Raw genomic sequence first — 11,474 nt, 5'->3', positions numbered from 1 at the left:
GGAATAGTTTGAAAAGTATTGGTGTTAGGTCTTCTTTGAAGGTCTGATAGAATTCTGCACTAAACCCATCTGGTGCTGGGCTTTTTTTTTTGGTTGGGAGATTTTTAATGACTGCTTCTGTTTCTTTAGGGGTTATGAAATGGTTTATCTGCTCCTGATTTACCTTTGGTATTTGGTATCTGTCTAGAAAATTGTCCGTTTCATCCAGCTTTTCCAGTTTTGTTGAGTATAGGCTTTTGTAGTAGGATCTGATGATCTTTTGAATTTCCTCAGTTCCTGTTGTTATATCTCCCTTTTCATTTCTGATTTTGTTCATTTGGATACTGTCTCTGTGTTCTCTGGTTAGTCTGGCTAAGGGTTTATCTAGCTTGTTGATTTCTCAAGAACCAGCTCCTGGTTTTGATTCCTTGTATAGTTCTTTTTGTTTCTACCTGGTTGATCTCAGCCCTGAATTGTATTATTTCCTGCTGTCTACTCCTCTTGGGTGTATTTGCTTCTTTTTGTTCTATAGCTGTCAGGTGTACTGTTAAACTGCTGGTGTATGCTCTCTCCAGTTTCTTTTTGGAGGCACTCAAAGCTATGTGCTTTCCTCTTAGCACTGCTTTCATCGTGTCCCATAAGTTTGGGTATGTTGTACCCTCATTTTCATTAAATTCTAAAAAGTCTTTAATTTCTTTCTTTATTTCTTCCTTGACCAAGTTATCATTGAGTAGAGTGTTGTTCAGCTTCCATGTGTATGTGGGCTTTCTGTTGTTTTTGTTGCTTTTAAAGACCAGCCTTAATCCGTAGTGATCTGATAGGATGCGTGGGATTATTTCAATCTTCTTATATCAGTTGAGGTCTGTTTTGTGACTGATTATATCATCAATTTTGAAGGGGGTAACATGTGGTGCTGAGAGGAAAGTATATTCTTTTGATTTTGGATGAAATGTTCTATAGATATCTGTTCAATCTATTTGGTCCATAACTTCTGTTAGTTTCACAGTGCTTCTGTTTAGTTTGCATTTCCCTGATCTGTCCATTGATAAGAGTGGAGTGTTGAAGTCTTCCACTATTGTGTGAGGTGCAATTGTGTGCTTTGAGCTTTAGTAAAGTTTCTTTTATGAATGTGGGTTCCCTTGCATTTGGAGCATAAAAATTCAGAATTGAGAGTTCTTCTTGGTAGATTTTTCCTCTGATGAGTATGAAGTGTCCTTCCTTATCCTTTTTGATAACTTCTGTTTGAAAGTCGATTTTATCCGATATTAGAATGGCTGCTCCAGCTTATTTCTTGGGACCATTTGCTTGGAAAATTGTTTTCTAACCCTTTATTCTGAGGTAGTGTTTGTCTTTGACACTGAGGTGTATTTCCTGTATGCAGCAAAATGCTGGGTCCTGTTTACATATCCAGCCTGTTTTTCTATGTCTTTTTATTGGGGAATTGAGTCCATTGATGTTAAGAGGTATTAAGGAATAGTCATTGTTGCTTCCTGTTATTTTTATGTTTGTGTGGCTGTCTTCTTTGGGGTTACAAGAAGATTACTTTCTTGCTTTTTCTAGGGTGTAGTTTTCCTCCTTGTGATGGCGTTTTTCCATCTATTATCTTCTGTAGAGCTGGATTTGTGGGAAGATATTGTGTAAATCTGGTTTTGTCATGGAATATCTTGGTTTCTCCATCTATGATAACTGGAAGTTTTGCTGGGTATAGTAGTCTGGGCTGGAATTTGTGTTCTCTTAAGGTCTGTATAACATCTGTCCAGGATCTTCTAGCTGTCATAGTCTCTGGTGAGAACTCTGGTGTAATACTGATAGATCTGCCTTTATATGTTATTTGACCTTTTTCCCTTACTGCTTTTAATATTCTTTCTTTGTTTTGTGCATTTTGTGTTTTGACTATTATGTGACAGGAGGAATTTCTTTTCTAGTCCAATCTATTTGGAGTTCTGTAGGTTTCTTGTAGGTTTATGTGCATCTCTTTCTCTTTTTTTTCCATTTTTTATTAGGTATTTAGCTCATTTACATTTCCAATGCTATACCAAAAGTCCCCCATACCCATCCACCCCCACTCCCCTACCCGCCCACTCCCCCTTTTTGGCCCTGGCGTTCCCCTGTACTGGGGCATATAAAGTTTGCGTGTCCCATGGGCCTCTCTTTCCAGTGATGGCCGACTAGGCCATCTTTTGATACATAGTGTATCTCTTTCTTTAAAGGAAGTTTTCTTCTATAATTTTTGTTGAAGATATTTACTGGCCCTTTAAGCTGGAAATCTTCACTCTCTTCTGTACCTATTATCCTTAGGTTTGGCCTTCTCATTGTGTCCTGGATTTCCTGGATGTTTTGGGTTAGGAGCTTTTTGCATTTTGTATTTTCTTTGACTGTTGTGTCCATGTTTTCTATGGTATCTTGTGCACCTGAGATTCTCTCTTCTATTGCTTGTATTCTGTTGGTGATGCTTGCATCTATGACTCCTGATCTTTTTCCTAGGTTTTCTATCTCCAGAGTTGTCTCCCTTTGTGATTTCTTTATTGTTTCTATTTCCATTTTTAGATCCTAGATGGTTTTGTTCACTTCCTTCACCTGCTTGATTGTGTTTTCCTGTAATTCTTTAAGGGATTTTTGTGTTTCCTCTTTAAGGGCTTCGACCCCTTTACACAGGTTCTCTTGTTTTTCTTTAAGGGAGTTACTTATGTCCTTCTTAAAGTCCTCTATCATCATCATGAAATGTGATTTTAAATCAGAGTCTTGCTTTTCTGGTGTGTTGGGGTATTCAGGGCTCTCTGTGGTAGGAGAACTGGGTTCTGATGGTGCCAAATAGCCCTGGTTTCTTTTGCTTGTGTTCTTTCCCTTGCCTCTCACCATCTGGTTATCTCTGGTGTTAGCTGGTCTTGCTGTCTCTTGATTGTGGTTTGTCCATCCTGCAATCCTGTGTGTTAGCACTTCTGGGAAACCAGTTCTCTCCAGGAGAAATTTGGGTATGGAGAGCTATGGTACAGGGTCAGCTCTGGGGTACAAATAGAAATCAGTAGGATTGTGTTCCCAGCAGTTCCTTGGTTCCTATGTCCTAATGGCTCTGGGAGGGTCCCTCTTGGTCCAGGAATTTGGACAGAAGTGGTGGTTTTACCTGAGCTCACAGGTGTATCTGCACTCCTGGGAGACCAGCTCTCTTCTGGCCGTATTTGGGTATGGAGGACTGTGGCACAGGATCAGTTCCAGGCACAGATGGAAACCGGAAGGCTCCCATCTCTGACCTTCCTTTACTCTTCTCTGATTCTTTCTCTCAGTTTCTGCCCATCCCCTATCTCTCTCCCTACACCACATAAGAAGACAAGGATGCAACCATCCTAATTTTAGTAAAAAAGGCTGGACCAGACATACTCTGAGTCTTTGACCTTGGGTTTCCAGCTTCTTGAAGTGTGTTATTGAAGCTACGTAATCTATGAGAGTTGTGAAGAACGGAATAAGAGTCTACTCTGTTCTGGAGCAGTATTTCTCAGTGGACCATGACCCCTTTGGAGATTGAAGGACCCCTTCATAGGGGTTGCCTCATACCATCAGAAAACACAGATTTTTATATTATAATCCATAACTGTAGCAAAATTGCAGTTGTAATTTCACAATGAAAGTAGCAACAAAAATCAGTTTATTGGGGGGGGGGGATTCACCACAACATAAAGAACTGTATTAAAGGGTCTCTGAATTAAGAAGGTTGAGAACCACTGCTCTAGAGGAAATCAGAAGCCAGGTCACAAAGTAACATTGTGGGGAGCTCTCTAGCAAGAAAGCAAGGTTGATCAGTAGCCACCTGTATGACCTCGGAAGCCACCATCTCTACATAGACCTTGAAGCAACTGTAGGACCAACACCATGGTGACTGCCTCATAAGGACCCTTGTGCCACAATGTCTAGACAGACTCCCTAGTACTGGCTTCCAGCTGCAATTACTGGGGATATTCGTTACACAGAAAGAAATAACTTGTATATCTGTACAACTAATTTCCCAAAGCTCAGTCTTCTGAAACCACAAATAGTTCCCATGGTCATGAATCAACACTGGCTTTGCCTCTCCTAAAGCTTCAGTCAAGGTATAGCTTCCAGTTGGGGGCTGGAAGGCACTTGGGATACTAGAAGGTCTCTAATACATCCAAACTGTAGGCAAGGGCTTTTCCTCCATCCACCATCAAATGAACCAGTCCCAAGGTGGCCTGGGGTCCTCCCAAGATATCTAGCTTCTCCTAGAATGAATGACTCCTTGGTGTGAACTTGAGAAACTCACAGTCACTCTTATGATTACACATTGGTAACACATTCGCAGATACTCTACACATCAGGGCCCAGCTGTAGAGTGGATACTGACACTGAGAGCATGAAGTACCTCTTTGGAGACTTCATAGAAACATCTGGAATAGGCTGGAGGGTCAGTACAGCCTGAACCTGAGGGTGGGATAAGAATGAGGAGATGGGTACAGAGTGGGGGGTGGGGTGAACACAGGTTTGCCCTTGAGCCTTGTAGGTGGGTATCTGTTGTATTCATATTTATTAATCCCATCAGCAGGGTTTTGTCTGCCCCATTTGTTTATGTTCCTGAATGAAAGACACACACACAACCTTTATGTTTTATATATATGCCTTTATAGGGCATATTTTAATATGCCCTATATGGCACAATAGCTGAGTGACTGCCTAACCTCCATGTTTCTAGAACCTACCTCCCACCAATAACTCCGAGTTACTACTTACTAATTTCTATGTTCCATCCTGGCTGCTCTGGACCCAGTGGAGTGCCTCCTCCTCCTCCTCCTCCTCCCAGTCCCAAGCCTAGGAAATCCTAAAATCCCACCTCTGTTTTTCCTCCCCAGCTATTGGCTGCTGGCATCTTTATTTATCAATCAGAACCAACTAGAGGCAGGTTCCCAGAAGCTATGTGCACACACCCTTGTGCAAACAGTTTTGGGAGGGGGGAACATAATTAACATTCGTAATACAAGCAGCTGCAGGTATCCATCATCATCTGTCTTGTGTGTGTACCTCCAATCCTCTCTCTTTGTATCTACCAAGAACTTGTTTTGGGGGTAGGAACATGAATGATGGTGGACTTAGAATATATGCCTGCATCTTTCTATGTCTAAATGTCTGTCTTTGCCAGTACAGACAGCTATAGCATATGTATGTTGCATTTCAACTTCTACATGGCAGGTTGCAGGATGTCAATAATTATTTATTAAGAATATTTAGTAATAATATGGTTCCTACAGGCCAGGCAGTGGTGGCATATGCCTTTAAACCCAGCACTTGAGAGGCAGAAGCAAGTGGATTTCTGACTGGTCTATAGAGTGAGTTCCAGGACAGCCAGGGCTACACAGAGAAATCCTCTCTTGAAAAAAAAAAAAAAGAAAGAAAGAAAAAAGAAAAAAGGAAAAGAAGAATTCTCCTACTGCTGTGGTTTTACGTTAGATCCAATTTTTGCATTATTAGTAATAATCATAGCCAATCTCAAAGCTTGCAGACCAGGCGATCCCATATCTGTAATGGTCTTTAAAAATGAAACCCTCACAATCTATACTAAGAGAAAGGAGATGTGGAATGCCAGAGGAAAGGGGTCAGAGAAGATAAGCATGAGGACAAAGATGGGCTGGGGAACTTTCTGGAATTCTGATCACAGTGCAAGTTAGAATGCACATAGTACATCCCCAGAACTGAACAAGGAAAGGAAGTTGATTATTTATTGTTCTATGGGTGAGGGGTAAGCAGTGGAGTGCATGTGAGTTTAATGCCCATAGAGGACAGAAAAAGGTATTGGATTCCCTTGAACTAGAGTTACAGCCATTGTGAGTCATGAGAACTGAACACAGGTCCTCTGGAAAAAGACTGCAGAACCATCTCTCCAGCCCCATGAATTTATGTGTCCCAAATGTAAGCAGGTGCCCACAGAGACCAAAGGGCATTGTATCACAAGACCTGGAGTTACAGTTACCTGTGAGATGCCATGTGGGTACTAGGAATTGAATTTGGTCTTCACAGCCAGTGCTACTTACTGCTGAGCCATCTCTCCAGCCATGACGCTTTCTTAAGTTCTCTTGCATTAGCCCTCCCCAACTGCTGGGGTTATTAGTGTGAACCACCACCCCCGGTTTTATTTGTCTACTATTATGATTTTGAACAGGGTCTCCTATAGTCCCCACTGGCCTCACACTTGCTCTGTAGCCAAGGATGACCTTGAACTCCTGGTCTTCTTGCTTCAGTGCTAGAAATACAGGACTAGGCCAGTTTCCTGACCTCTCCAGTACGGGTTTTAAGCATCTGTCCTGTGTTATGTGGACAGGGGAGGAGTGGCATGGAAAAATGAAGGACTCAGCAAAGGACTGAACATCCTGAATGCCTGCAGGGCCCAGTAGGTGCCAAAGAAGACAGCAGCAATGGTAATAATAGCATAGAAGGTTCCAAGTATCAGGCATGGGCCAGCTGACTCTCAGCATCATTGGTCTCAAAGGAACCTAACACAGACCTGGGCTCCCATGCAGAGGTCTGGTTTCAGGGGAGAATTCAGAATCCATCAGTGCAAACCCCATCTGCAGCCTTGCACCTCACCCCATGGGCAAGAACAGGAAGTAGCACTGCGCAAACTCCACAGCCACCTCTCTGCTCTGTGTGCCGCTGCCCTCAGGGAACACATTGACAGATTTTTCATTTCTTGAAAGAGGTTGAAGCTGGGATTTCTTATGAAATGTCTCAATTTTAAAAATATCGACTCAGCTTGCTTCTCCTAAGCGCACAGATCCCAGCTCAACCTCTGCGTTACAAGTCGACAGAGCGACACCATTTGGAAAAGTCCACAGCACAGCAGCGTCTCTGTAACTTTTTTTTTTTTCAGAATCTGGCTAAAGTGCAGGAAGAAACCATCTTTCCCTCACAGGTTACTGCAACAACACAAGAGCCTACAGAGTTGGGCAGAACTGCTTTACTTAGTGTGGCAGTTAAGCACGACTGTCTTCTAGAAGACACAGGGTTGTATCCTTAAGAACACTCCCAAATAGATTTAGCTCAGGAGGGAAGACCCACCCTGAACCTGGACAGCATTACCCCATTGGCTGGGGTCTCTGATTGAATAAAAGGGAGAAAAGTGAATCGAACATCCGTATTTGTCTCGCCATGATTTCTGACTATGAATGCCATGTGACCTGCCTCACCATGACAGACTGTACCCTCAAACTGTAAGTTAAAACACACCCTTCCTCCTTCCTTCCTTCCTTTAGTGATCTTTGTCAAGTATTTTGTCATACCAACGGTGTCTTAGTCAGGGTTTCTATTCCTGCACAAACATCATGACCAAGAAGCAAGTTGGGGAGGAAAGGGTTTATTCAGCTTACTCTTCCACATTGCTGTTCATCACCAAAGGAAGTCAGGACTGGAACTCAAGCAGGTCAGGAAGCAGGAGCTGATGCAGAGGCCATGGAGGGATGTTCTTTACTGGCTTGCTTCCCCTGGCTTGCTCAGCCTGCTCTCTTATAAAACCAAGATTACCAGCCCAGAGATGGCACCACCCACAAGGGGACCTCCCCCTTGATCACTAATTGAGAAAATGCCTTACAGCTGGATCTCATGGAGGCATTTCCCCAACTGAAGCTCCTTTCTTTGTGATAACTCCAGCCTGTGTCAAGTTGACACACAAAACTAGCCAGTACAAACGGGTAGCAAAGACTTAAAATGACTGCTTATTATTGTAAGTTATTTGTGATCGTATAATGTAATTAGCTAACTATAGTTTCTTGTAGTAGCTTACAATGATTACAGCTCATGAGTTTGTGGTTCTTAGAGTTGGTCTTGGCTGATGATGCCTGGCCCTGCCTGAAATGTGTCAGCTGCCTGGCCCAGGCTGTCCTCAGCTAGAGGAGTCTGTGTCCCCACAAGGATTTTTCTCCATCAATCCATCCTGAGCTCCTCCACAATGAAGCACAGGTGCATTTTTGAGCTTGGAGACCCTGCTTGTCTTATTTGACCTTCGACAGGACACAGCCAGGAGTCACTCTCCATTGAAGGATTCAAGAACATATTGCCATGTTAGCATGCCTGGGGGGTAGGGGGGGGCTAACTGATGTAGGAAGACCCAGCCCACTGTGAGTGGCAGCATTCCCTAGCAGAGATTCCTGGGCTGTATAAGAAAGCTAACTAAGGGCTGGAGAGATGGCTCAGTGGTTAAGAGCATTGACTGCTCTTCCAGAGGTCCTGAGTTCAATTCCTAGCAACCACATGGTAGCTCACAACTGTCTTTAATGGGACCTGATGCCCTTTTCTGGTCTGACTGAAGACAGCTACAGTGTACTCATAGGCATGAAATAAATAATTTTTTAAAAGAAAGCTACCTAAGCATGAGCTTGCAAGTGAGCCAGCAGGCAGCATCCTCTATGGTTTTTGCTTTGGTCCCTGCTTGAGTTCCTGCCCTAAATACATAGAAGCTGAACTGGTCCCTTTCCTTCCCTAGGCTGCATTTGGTCCGAGTGTTTCAGCACTGAAGCTAAGATACTTTCCCCACCACATTCCATTCCCCAGACACAAGTCCAGAGGCCATGTACCACTCCAGATGGACCAAGTACCAAAGCAACGTCTAGGCTGGGGAAGGTAAAAGGCTATGCACCTGTTCCTGTGGCTTGCTGCTGCAGCTATGCAAGCTTTCTGCCTGGGCACCATGCTTCAGACTTTGCTGACTGCAGCCCTGAAACCCCAAGTATGGAAAGGAACAAGGGAACTCTCCAAAAGAGCAGACCAGTGAACTCAGTCACCAATGCCAGTATTCACCTGTATCCCAGTTACCTAAGGAAGCTGGGCTTTCAAGCCCAACACCACCATGAAGTTAGCTATATGGACTGCACACCCTACATGGGATGGAGGAAGATGAAAGACCTTGAAAAACATTCAGCCTTCATAACCATCCTAGACCTCCAGTGAGGGCTTACCTTGCATCCTCCAGAAATGTGTGGATCCACGGTACTGTCCTGTGCCACTGTTTGGAGACTAGCGCCTGGACCCAAGGAAGAATAGCCCATGGTTTCACTAACTTCAATGTGTGTCATTGACTCTATTGCTTCTGGGATAGGGTGAGGGAGATTGCCATTCGGGCAACATGTTGTAGAGAAATATTGCTCGATTCATGGAATCCAGGAAACAGAAAGGAGCCAGAGACAAAAGATATGCTTTTAACACATACCTTAGTGACTTCAACCTCATAGTTGCTCATAGCTCAAGCCTCATAGTGTTCAAAGAAGGATCAAGTGAATTCATATATGGAGCTGTGTCTCTGGCTCCCCACATTACACAAAAACCAAATAATATATGTGTAAGAAACATGTACCCTGACTCCAAGGTCCTTCCCACTATTTGTAGGAGTCATAGTAACTAAGTATTAACACTGCATATTCCCACTGTCAAGTAAATTTAAGAAAATGGTATTAGCTTGCATACGTCCATATGCATCCTCTGTGTATAAGCCTTAGAAAAACCTGTGTTTATGTGTGGGTGGGGGCAGTTTGTGTACACACATTTCAGTAGATCTCTTAGATTAGTTATTACATCTTGTTCTATTTTCCCCCAGACTCTAGCAGCAGCAGGAACCTCTCTATATATGGTATAAGTGTCTGGTTCAGACCCCATTGAATGTCTGCTAAGATTTGAATAGGTTAAGTTTGAGCAACAAAGACCTTTTATCTAGAGAAGAAATTTCACAAGAAAGAGATTGTTATGTGACACTCTAAATATTGTGTTGCTCTTCTCCCTAAAGCCCCTGCAAATCTGAACACACATGAATACACCCTCACACTTAACCAATGCCCACCTGTGTCTCTAGAGAAGTACAAATGGTTTTTGAAGTCCTCTTATATTCCACTGGGTCCTTTGCTCTTCTGCCTAGACCTATATTATACCCAATGCTGCCTAGAAGAAGCAAGAGATTGCCTAGTCCCTGAGCATATGCAAAGGAGGCAGTGAGCTAATTTATAACAGCCAGAATGGTAAAACATGTTTGCTTAGAGCCTTGTGTCCAGTTTCTATTCTCCAATTTCAGAAAGCTAATAAGAAAATTGATTTTCTTGCAGGGCATAGGAAAGACTTATTTTTTATATGCAGCACAGGAATTAATAATTCATTAACGAGCTCTATAAGTCTGTGGAGAGATCCATTTGGCAATGCTACAGTGACATCGGGAAGGCCATCTGAGGCTTCCTTAGGCACATAGATGCTTGTCCTCTTTTCTACCATCATCTCTCACCTGCAGAACAAAGTCAATGGCATAGAATGGAAAGCTCAAAATGACATTCACGTGAACAAAATGAGCTCTGCTCTAACATGATGACTTAATAATGTGGTGATCCATGCCTTTAATCCCAGCACTTAGGAGGCAGGTGGATCTCTGTGTGTTCAAGGCCAGACTCCTCTACATGTCTACTCCAAGACAACCAGGGTTACATAGAGAAATACTGTCTCAAAACAACCACCACCACCACCACCACCACCACAATAATAATAGTAACTATAGTAATGGCGGCGGTAGTGGTAATCGTATTAATAGAAATAATAAAGCCTTCAGATCCCTAAGCTGCTTCTCACTCATGGTCACATGATGACCTCTGAAGCACCAATGATCACGTGGTCATTCTGGGCACCAAGAACAAGGCAGAGGAAGGAACTCAGCCCCTCTCAACAGGGTCAGACCTTCCTGAAAGCTCCTCCAAAGAGACCTTCAACCTGATCTTGCCAGAACCTGATCACCTGTTTACACCTAGCTGCAAGAGAAGCCAACACAGCAGACCCAAGCCGTTGCCATCTGTACTAGTTACTTGACTCAGTACTGTGAAAAAATTCCTGACAGCAAGCAACTTAAAGTGGAATAGGCTTATTTTCGCTAACAGTTCAAGGGGCTACATTGTATCATGGTGGGAAGGTGTGGCAGCAGGAGCATGAGGCAGCTGGTCAAGTTACATCTATAGTCAGAAATAAAGAGCAATGGATGCGAGTACTCAGCTCCTTTTCTCCTTTTCACTCAGTCTAGGGCCCTACTTTATGGGATGGTGCTGCTCACATTTAGGGTTGCTATTCCTTCCTCAAACCAATCTAGAAACTTCCTCATAGACATGCCCAGAGAGTCTTCTCCTTAGTCATTAATCAATATTAAATCTCATTATGCTTTCTGTGGCTGATAGTAAAGGAAGAAGAGACACCAGTCATGTTGATCACACCTCAATCCTTGACAATAATGCTTCGCCACACCCATTCAACTGCTTGTCTTATGAAATTCCATGGCTCATTTCCTGCATCATGTTCCATACCCAACTTAGCACATTGCACCTGTTCTACCTTCAAATGCATCCTGAGTCTGTCTGTCTTCTAAGTCTCCTCCACAGCTCTACACAACCCACCACCATGCCAACCTGGCCCCCACCTCTGTCTTCACAGTGGAAGAACACCATTCTGACTTTCTCTTGCTTGATGTGGTCTAATAGCATTCCCTT

Source organism: Mus musculus, chromosome 5, assembly GCF_000001635.26.
Source record: "Mus musculus strain C57BL/6J chromosome 5, GRCm38.p6 C57BL/6J".
Lineage (NCBI taxonomy): Eukaryota > Metazoa > Chordata > Mammalia > Rodentia > Muridae > Mus > Mus musculus.
This window is presented reverse-complemented; position numbering follows the sequence as displayed.